The following is an 11,190-nucleotide window of genomic DNA, read 5'->3' as shown; positions in this document are numbered from 1 at the left end:
CCCAGTTTCTGTTACTGTGTTTCCCATTTCTCCCCTAAGATGTCTTTAGACCCAGATTTTTGTGCACTGTTTGGCTGTAATGCAAGAATGTGTGAAAAGGAAGTGGATGACATACAATTTCCTGTTTTTTTTTTTAAAATGGAGGCTGAAAATATTGAGATCAAATTGTAAAACTAGGCAGTGCTGATCAAATATGAACCAGTATTCTGTTACTGCGTTGCCTATTACTGTGTTCATCTAAGACCATGCTAAGTTTGCTTTATGCTAGCCATGAAGTGTTAGTTTAAAAGTGAGGTGGTTATGGTTAGGATTAGGGTGATAAGGTGAATCACATTTTAATGTATAATGAATACATTAAATAGATAAAGTGGATTATTGCTACATTTGGCCTGATATCTAATCACTGCAACTAGCATTTTAACAAATTCTGTGTCAGTTTGTTTTGTACTGGTGGTGGGTGCAGTTTGTAAGGGGTGTGTCTTGTAGGCTTTGAACAGAATGCAGCTACAGCTATACAAGTCTCAAACAAGATTGTTTTACGTCACCTGCCAGTGAGATGTGGGTGGTCTGGTGCGTTGCAGTGCATTCTGGTAGGTGTAGGTTTTCTGCCTCTTGAGCAAAAGCAAGTGCCATAGCCCCTTTCCTCTGTTTTCTCTGGACATGTTGCACCTGTTTCAAAGGTATTTGTGTCTTTCTACTGTATACACAGCCCATATTTATGAAAAGGACATCTTTACAGCAGTTACATACTTTAAGATGTAAGATTTGTCAAACACAAATAATATTCATGGCACCTTTAGAGACATGTTACCATTATAGCCTTACAGATACCCATATATATATATATATATTGTTTTTTTGTTTTGTTTTTAATATTTAGCTTAAAACATGTATATCTTAGGATATTACTGAGGTAACTTTTAATACAAAGGTATATCGTAATGTGTTCTGTTTATATTTTGTTTTGCATATCAGAGCATCTAACCCACCACACTTAGCACTGATAAAGACAAAAAGATGAGCCAAGCGTGTTAACTTATGCAATCCATAGTCTCATGAAAGTACACTAGGCATGTGTGACCTGATAATATTGTTGTAAAAACAACAGGCTTTAAGAGTTGTCTGCTTGAGTATGTGTAGTGTATGTCGGCCTGACAGCAGCGCACACTGTAAGACCAGGTGGGAAAAGAGTGATAAGAAAGACACATTGTGGGAAGGTGCTGTCTGATCGACCTATTGTGACATTCCTGAAGCTCTGTTGGTATGTGTCAATAGAGAGGGTGGCCCAAAACAAATATTGGTGCTCTTTAAAACTGTTCGACCTAAAAGAGGTCTTTGTTAGGGATCAGTTTGAAAATATTACTGAATATCCAGGGAATAAAACCTCCTCCTGAGCTTTTGTGCTTGTTGGCAAAGAAAGGGCTGTACTGAACCTATCTTAACTACAGAGATAATCTACAGTAAGATCACACCAACCTGATTTTCTAACAGATTATCAAGGTTTTATCTCTGTGGGTGATGATGAATGCCACAGGACATGAGTTACTTATAAACTGACCCATGGCCGTCAGGACAGAGCAGGAACTCATATTTTCACTGGCTTTAACATGATGTACGACTCCGCGATGTCTAGTCAAAAATCTGTATGTACACAAGGCAGCAAATATATGCTTGAATTCATTCAGTTAATGTGTTGTCTCACTCAGGTTACTTATTGCCTTTTACTGTGCACATGATTGGTACTTGTAAATTGGGACATTGCACACCCGAATAGGCAAACAAATGACAGTAAAATAAATATCAAAGGCTTCTTTTTTTCAGACAGTCATAAGAATTACTGGAAGGGAGTAATCTGTTGATAAGGCCTGGCCTCAGGTCAAGAGCGTTGAAGTCACTTTATCAAGTACCAACCAGCTCTGAGTAAACAATCATGATGCATCTTACTGGTAATGGAAATGGTTACCAATGTAGCAACCTTCCTGCCCCACTCAGAGGGGCAAAATGCAGTAGTACTACTCAATAACCTTATTGATAAACCCTTGTAAAAATGTTAAAAATAGAAATGTTACATAATCAATCAGAAAATGCTGCTTGATTACATACCTATAAATCTATAAACCTGCACTTGCCCTCATACCTCCAACATGTCTTCGGTCAACAAATAAAAAGGTCATTAATTATCAACCTCGCCCACAGCAAGTGGGAGAAAGAGCAACAAGGGGCCAAGACCAAGTGCAAAGCAATATACTGTGGGCTTTTCAAAGGATCATTGTGGACCACAGATGCCCTGATCCATGACTAACAGTTAATAAGCCTGTTTTTGCTCTTTGAATCCCCTCCTTGCTATAGCTCCACTGCGTCATAGGTAAAAATAGAACACCTTAGTAACTGAAGGAATGTTATTGTGGAAAAACAAGGAGTGAATGCCATGTTGTAAGTTTTTTTTTTTATTTTTATTTTACAAATATCAAGGATATGGTGTGACCTGCTCCCCTACAGTGTTCTCTTAAGCAGAGCAAAAGTAGACCATTAAATATTACCTAAAACAAAAACTGACTAAGCAAGTTTCGTGTTAGTGATGAGCGGATGAACATGCATGACTTATCTAATATCTTACTGGTAAAATTTTCCACTTGCACTTACAGGATTATTATGAACAGTTTTATTTTTTGGAGACAAGTATACAGTGTAAGTGTAATATGGGTGGGAGTAAAGGGGTGAGTATGTTTCAACAGAAGTGCTTATCAGATGGTCAAACAGCTTTGGAAGCCCCTCTCTAAGACACCTTTCCCATGTCGAAATTTGGGAGGCTGTACTCAACAATTCCTGTAATTTTCCAAAACCGACAATCCAACATTCACACCGCCTTCACAGGCCACACAGGGCAGTTGGCCAGGTGTTTGGTGTGAAAGGAAGCAGAGTTTTAAGTTCTCTCTCCAGCTCTCTTTTTTCTTCTAGTCCAACAGAAATCAGATTTAATAAAGGCAGAAGCTATTTAATTTTAGTATCTCTCACTTTTAATGTGTATAAACAAGTGCAAGATAACAAATGCTTTCTAGGAGAGACTCAAAGATGTGTTTTGTGGGGTGCCTGGTGGCTCAGTAGATAGAGCAGATCCCCATTTTATTTTTATCATGGCGCTTTGTCATGATTCACAGGTCAGCATTTTTCAGAACCTGCACTAACCCAGCCCATCATGACAGCCACTCCACCCACAACACGACCCACAAACATACGTGTTCATCAATCACCCAAACCTTACCCACAAAACAGCAACTTTCTGCACTTTAGTAGCACAATTTTTAGGAATGACAACTGGGACAAGGACAATTATTGCTAAAGTTATTAAAATGTCCTAACTGGCCTAAATGACACATCACTATGCAGCATGCTGCTTTGAACTTTTGTTGGATGCTCTGTTTTTTATTCCTGCAGCTTGCTTTAAAAGCCACTGGTTGAGATAAAGCTGATTAGTGAAGTTTGTTCTGAGCATTATTTATGATACCCCCTCATTTCACTGCAAAAAAACCCCAAAACTAAAATAAGGTGGCAGTTGGCCTGAAGGAGATTGCCACAGAGCTGAAATCTTCTAGTAATTACCATCGCTAATAAAAACCTACTTGCTGTTGGCTATATTGTCGGTCAGACATGTTTTTTGTTTGAGAAGGACACATGTTGGAAGACAGCAAGTACTCACCCATCTTTTAAGTGAGTACAAACATTGCAAACTGTTAGCACGTTCCTTAATCTATTATTAGTAAAATTAATGATGAATCAATTAATTGTTATTTGACAAAAACATAAAAACATTGATTATTTCAAAAAATACTAAATTTTAAATGTGTTCTTCAATCAAAGCCCACAGCAACGTTTTGCATATACTTTCATTGCATTACATAGCACATCGACTAATCAATTAAATTTCACTTGTTCGATTAATTTTTAAACGACTGATTATTAAGTATTGATTAATTCTTATCATTCCTAATGGGTATGTCTAAAATCTGATCTTGAATGCACCTAGGATATCCTACGTGATTTGTTTACTTGAGCACACAGCTGATAGGTACAACAGTTTGTTTACATGATTTGTGTATATTTAACCGATCCAGTGTGAACAGAGAGACGCTTGCTTGCTGTTTAGACATTGAGTTGGGCCTACATAATCTCAGAGAAAATATTTTTACCTTACATTAAGAAACGGAGAGATTAAACGATGTTGCAAAGTTTTCCTGGTCAAGAAGCGGGAAACTCTGAGCACAGAGAAGCTGATAATAAGCTGTGTGTGTTTGAGAGAGACAGAGATGGATTGAGGGGAAGGGAATGTAGAAGGTGGACTATTGCACAATGTTTATCTAAGTTATTAATAACTTACTCAGAATGCTGCTTTGTCACTTAATGACCCACATGCCCAGAGCCCACAATATTTTCCAACTAGCTGCCCGACCCGCGGCCAGCCCCCGGGACCAGTGGGTGCCTTTGAGCCTTTGAGTGTGTCTGTTTGGAACAAACAACTATGAACACTTTGTTCTTTCACAGTGGTCATACAACATGCAAACTATTTCTATAACTCAGCCCTCACGTGACACACGTCATGATCCTGACCTTCACACATGACCCCACGTCTGTTGTGCCCCTTGGAAAACCTTTGCCCCTTAATCTTGGAAAACTGTCTGCCACCACTCATACATTTTTTCAACCTTTTGTCACAGTTCAGTTTATACCAGACTTGTACTCAGAGGTCACCCCTGCCGGAAAACAGAAAAATCAATCCACAACGCAGCCTTTCATCTATGAATAGGCTGGTCAATGGCATATGAAAATCATCCCTCCAGTTTGCTTGTGTCTTCGCACTCTGCAGTCCCTGGAGATGCCCTCAGATGTAGCAGCAGGTCAAGGTCACAGTTGATAGGTTACACAGGGTATGACAGGGCGTACGCTGAGCTCTCCCTCTTGTCAGAGCTTCAGCACTTATACTTTTATTGAGCTCTCATTCATATACTCGCCCCCTTCTCTTAGATGTGGGAATTAAATCAGGACAACTGGGATTGCACTGCTATTTATTTATTTATTTTCTGCTTTCTGAGGCAATGTCCAGCGATTGTATGTAGGGTCAAGGTTATCAAAGATGGAAACCAGTGGGAGAGCAGGCCAGACGACAGGCTCTCATTTGTGTGTCAAGTTTTAACGTAAATCTTTGAGCTCTTCTGTTGATGCCCTATTTCTGCAGCCTAAGGAATATAAATAGCACCTTTTTCAGCTTTGAAGTGTGTGTGAATGTTTTGGCATTTCCAAATGCTGCACATCATGTCTTTTTTACTCCCTCAAAGTTTATAGAATATAATGTGTGGCCTTCAAAAGCTGGATTGAATGCTTTGAACTTAAATAGTATGTATTTATAATAATATACTTGATAACTATAGTAGTAAATTCTATAGGTACATGAATGTTGAGGACAAACGTAACTGCTTAAGTGGGTCTATAACATTGCATTTTAAATCCCCTGACTATTTATGGGCACAGTCTTACAGGAGCTGCCATTTATAGCCTGTCTGCTGGAAAATGACCTATTTTCAATGAGGTTTTTAGAATGAAGATTTACCACTGAGGGGTGAAAGAAAGCAGCGAAGGGAATGTAAAGTAGGTAAGCTATAGGTTAAAGCAATCACTTCAGTCTTTCGAAAAAAAAAAAACAACCCATGTCTATCAAAACAAATTAGGCCTCTGTACGCTGCGTCTGTTTAATATTCATTGAATCATTTGACTTGCCAAAGCATTTCTTAATTTCACAGGGACAAGTCAAACTTGTTAACATTTCACCCCCAAGCCCCAAAAGTGAGCAAGTGCTTATAAAGCAATAAAGCAATAAATAACCTCTGTCTCATTCCAGTTATCACTGCATTAAACACACCTAATTTAACATTTGTTGGTTTTTGTTTATGTTTTTGCTTTCTTTTTTTTCTTTTCCTCCTGCTTTTCCCTTTTCTTAAGACAAGGTCATGAGCCATCCTCCCCTTCCTTTCTGTTCCTTCCTTTCGTCACGCTCCACTGGAAAGTTTCCGTGCAATCTTGCAGGTGTTTCTTGGCCTGTGGCGCTTCGTTTCACAAACAGAGCCTGACTTCTCCTTCCGCCGCATGGTTGCTAAACAGGTTGTTTAATGAATACAGGTGCTGTGGTTCTGCTCTGCCTATCAGGGAGACATGATCAATACTGTAGGCAAGCTGCGTTTAATTGTCTTTTGTCAACACTCTGTGTGAGGAGGAGAGAGGAACATTCTCCACCCACCACATCCGCCCGAACAGTAGTGTTTATTCCATTCTTGATCCTTTATTGGGTTCTTGATACATGCAGCATGCTTAGAAAGTACTCCAGTCACAAAAACAAACAGAAAAGTTAAAGGCTGTTGGTTTGTGTAAGGGTTATAAGAGAAGGGAAACTGACAAGATTAGCATCTTAAGTCATAAAATAAATTTTGTGGACACCATCGTAAGTATCATACATAGCACTGCACTGGTTTTAAAAAAATGTCAAAGCATGAGGCCATCATATTTATGCACCAGGGTTGTTTTTTGTTATGCTGGTTCAAGCACTCATGTTCTTGAGCTATTTCAACTGTCCTAAAGCAGTTTTTTAATTGCTTAGCTCATTCTCAACAAGCCACATTCATGAGGACTCTTAATACAAGCCACTGGAGCAGAACATTGACACCGTGCATCATTCATCCAGAAGGTGGCACTCTATTGCCTTCTGAAAACTGCCTTAGTGTCAGAGCAATGACAATAAAGTTTCTGAAGGTTTACTAGCCAGACCATATTATAAAAACTACATCTTTGATTTCTAACCACTGATAGAAATGCACAATGTTAAACTGAATTGAATATTCATTTTACATTTAAGGGACCTGATATATAAGAAATAATAAAACCACATTTGGACATGGATTGGCTGAACATTTAATAGGGCTCTGCTGAGTCTTTCATGCCTATGAACCTGACCCAGAAACAGATGAAAAGAATATGAATTTAATTACAATAACAATTGATCTCACTATCTAGTCTGCCACAGTGAGATAATTCCCATTTGTGAGGTCTGATAAGGAATTGTTTTTTTTCTGGGTTCAGTGATTCTCTCACTGATAAACCCTGTACCCAACCACAATGCTCCGGCAGACAGTGGCCCAGTGTCCTATCTCCCCTCAATTAACTTCAAACTGCTCTCCATTACACGCTACAATGAGACACGCAATTTCATTACCTCACACAGGCCCATCAGCGCTACTAATTGTTTTTCTTTTCATTTTCAGCATCCCTCCATCTCCCAGGGAGTGGGTGTGAAAATATCCCATCTTCAGAAAGATAGAAGTATACAGGAGGTCATTGGGGTGGGGAGGGAAAGAACGTGAGACGGACGGATTCTAGTTGTACTCACTGTTTATTGGTCCAGTAGTGAGCAGAGTTGGTCTGTATAACCTTCAAAGGCCAAGAACCTGAAGCACTCACCGACACTTAATTCACAATCAGCAAAAGGTCAACCCAGACACTGACAGAGAGTAGCTGTAGTTTACAGAGCTAACTGGCCCAATGTCAGTGTGGCCCCACTTTCTGTCCTCCAAACACAACAAATCATCAGCTGTGCCCGTTTAGAATTTAAAAGTACTTCTGTTGCACTCTGAGCAATGTTAGGTATACTTGTGTAAGAAAGCAACAAATTTCCTTTAATATGCAGTACTCTGATGGACTCGTCAGACAAACAAGAACACATGAATGACCAATTTCGACGGTCTAAAGAGAATGTGAAAAATGTGTAGAGTTCAGTCACTTGCAGACTGCAAATTGCTGAGCCATTTCACCATGACCATGATCAAAATAGACCACATTTCCCTGCCCACCCGTGTTGGATTTGAAAACTCTGGAGGAGCAATCTTCTAAATATAATTAAAGGTTCAGTATGCAATTCTGGTGGAAGATAGCTGAGAGAGTCTTATTTCTGGGTTGACAGTCAGACCGAGTCACCAACATAAAATGTCGGTATTTAAAGTGTAAGTGTCTGCAAAACCACGCCCATCTGGTGGAAATACAGAGTTTTTAGGAAGACCCAATCAATGAATACTCCATGATCTGCTTGTAAAAAAAATGGCTATGTAAATCTTGCATTAGCTGATTTGTTGGCTGCTTGGGGCCAAGCTTTAAACGAACACTGGCATGTTATTAACTTTATATAGTTAGTCTAGTTTATATAGAATTAATATAGTAAACTTGTTAGCAAACAGTCACTCATTTAATGTAGAGCAGACATGGAGCAACATAGCATTTAGTGGGAAATATGTTTGTGTCCATATCCACTCTCCTTGTAGCTTTATTTTGCTCTCTACCAGCTTCTAAGGAAAACATCTGGTTCTTAATCTAATACATGCTTCACTATTGTCTGATGATGGTGCTGGGCAGATAGCCAACATGGGTTATCTCAGCTTTTTCGCCAAAAACAGTGGCTTGCTGCATCTAGAATGAGATGTAAGAGTGGTAAGGGTGAAACAAAACAGTAGAGCAAAGAGCTGTCTAACCAAAACAATGAGTCAAAAGACGCTGAAATGCTTCATAGAGCTTCTTCATGGGTTTGTCAGTATGAGCCAGCCCTTGCACATACACATAGTTATTTGATCCATTGTTGTTATAAAAATGTTGATTATAGAGGCTTTAATACTATGTAAAAGATTTGTTTTGGATCAAAACTTTAATGTTTTCACCGCACTAGTGCACTGTCTAGACCTTAAAAGTGTTGCAGCCCTAGTGATGTAACCATGACATCAGAGGCTGAGTCGAGGGAGAAAACAGCCAAAAAGCCAGGACGACTTAACTGCCACTTAACCACTGAGTGGAAGGAAGTCTCCCAATTAATAATGCACAAAGTAGTGCATAAGAGTAGCAGTGGTGATGTCATACACAGTGGACCTTCCTGCATTGTAAAACCCACAGGATGACTCATTCTGTCTTAGATAACCTCAACACTTAAAACATTTCTTAAAAAGTCAGAATTAGACATAAATGAAATGTCATGTTGCCAATTATAGACGCATGAAGAATGTATTTAATACTGGACTTTGTGTTGTGCTCATGTTGCACATGAAAAAGTTGTCTGTAAACTGTATGAGCCAGTGATTTGTTGGATTTTTTTTCTTTTTATTCTCCCAGTGGGCTTGATCATGTGATCCTGTATTGTTTGGTAATTGCATGTAAAGACAATACGTGAGAGAGACCAGTGAAGTGATTCTCAGAAACGTTTAACAGAGAGGATACCATAGGTTAAATTTAGGGCTGAGCGATATGGGAAAATAATCTAATTGCAATATTTAAAACAATATCTCAAATACAATTTCATTTACATAGCCAGAGCTATTTCCACGGTGCTGTTTCATAGAGAAATGTTCTGGAAGCACACATTAACATGACATATGGGAAAAAAGTTGTTGGTATTTTTTTTAAACCAATTGGCTTTGGCAGTGTGAAATCATGGATGTAGTCATCGTGTCCTTGCAAAAAGGAGTAGGGATGTAACTTGTTTTGGTGGAACATTTGCATGTGGGGTGGCAAGCACTTTAAAATGACTGATAAAACATAACATAACAGATTGATGCCAAATGAGTAATTCAGCTTTTAGTAATAAAAAAGAGAGAAATGATTTCATAATCAGTGATACTTGTCAGTATCAGTAACAGTGTAACTTTATTTAAAAGGACATCACAGAAGCTTGTAGGAAGTGGAATGGATTAGCACATTGGTGAAATCAGTGTCACCAGCGCATGTTGTTGCCACGGTAAAAATATGTGGCGAATTAACTTCCGAATGGCCGTGTCAGATCATGGCTCAACATCAGGCATAAGTGTTCTGTGAGACGGACTCTGGCGCTTTCCAACCTGAGTTCACAAGATGTTTTATATGTTGTAGATCTTAAGTACAGTTCATTGAGAGAACAAGGCAAGTTGAACATTGTGTTCTATTACATCACAATATCGATTTGTATTTGATTAATCGTTTAGCTCCTAGTAAATTCCATATGTATCCACGCCTCTCTCAGGCATTTGTTTCATAACCTCAGCTGTCCTTCGACACCGCTCTCCCCATTCCTCCCCATATATGAGCTGAATTGAATCGAATGCATCCAATTGAATGTGCCCCAATGACTGAGATGTGAGGCCAGGTCTCCAGTCTCAAACTGAAATCGTTTCGGTCGTGCTATCCAGGATTTGATTCGCTCACCCAACCAGCCGAGACCAGTTTGTGATGAGATGCTGGTCTCCAACAGAGCTATAGAAATCACATCCATGCTGTTTCACCTTAGCTGAGGCATACAGCTTCTACACTGAGAGAGGGAGGAATAAAAAAGTAACAAACAGGCAGAGAGAGTGTGTGAGAGAGAGAGAGAGAGAGATAAGGGGAGAGAAGTCTTGAAGCTTCAAGCAAAAAGGTTGCCTGCCCAAAATCCTGTGCAGTCAAGCATATAAGAACAATCAAAGCTTTCATACACACACACACACACACACACACACACACACACACACACACATGCTCACACATTCACACACACAAGCTCACACATACACACACACACGCACACATACGCTCTCACATACACTCATATTCTCTGTACAACTTCTTAGCTATGCTTTAGTTCCCTTTTCTTACATTTTTGTAAGAAAAGATATGTGACTGTAGTTTGTAATGGTCAACCAGCAGGACTTAGAGGAGCAGCACCTTCATTTCATTTAACAAGAGGCAAAAGAAAAACAGTGAAAAGACGAAACCTTTGGTATTCTAATTACTGAGTGATCTGCATATATTCAAACAACAGCGTATTAGCCCAAGGTAGGGCCTCTGTGCCCTGACAGGAATAATAAAAGTATTTTTCTCCTTCTCTGTAAAAGGGCCAGGCACAGAGGCGCCCTGGCAAACCCTCATTATGTTTTGAAGATCCGTCTTCCCCTGCAGCACCCAACCTATGCACCTTTTCGCTCAACCTAGCTGAAACAGATAACAGCGAGCAGCCGCAACCAGGTAGAAAGCACCGCATTTGAATGTCAACCGTCAAATATCAGAGGAGAAGCTACAAATGGCACAGCAACTTTGTCAGAGTCGCAAAGACGCACATTATCTCAACATGGAGCAACTGTGATAAGGCGAATGAAAGCCATGGGA

The sequence above is a fragment of the Plectropomus leopardus genome, chromosome 12, assembly GCF_008729295.1.
Source record: "Plectropomus leopardus isolate mb chromosome 12, YSFRI_Pleo_2.0, whole genome shotgun sequence".
NCBI lineage: Eukaryota > Metazoa > Chordata > Actinopteri > Perciformes > Serranidae > Plectropomus > Plectropomus leopardus.
The sequence above is the reverse complement of the archived record's forward strand: the minus strand, read 5'-3'. Positions refer to the sequence as shown.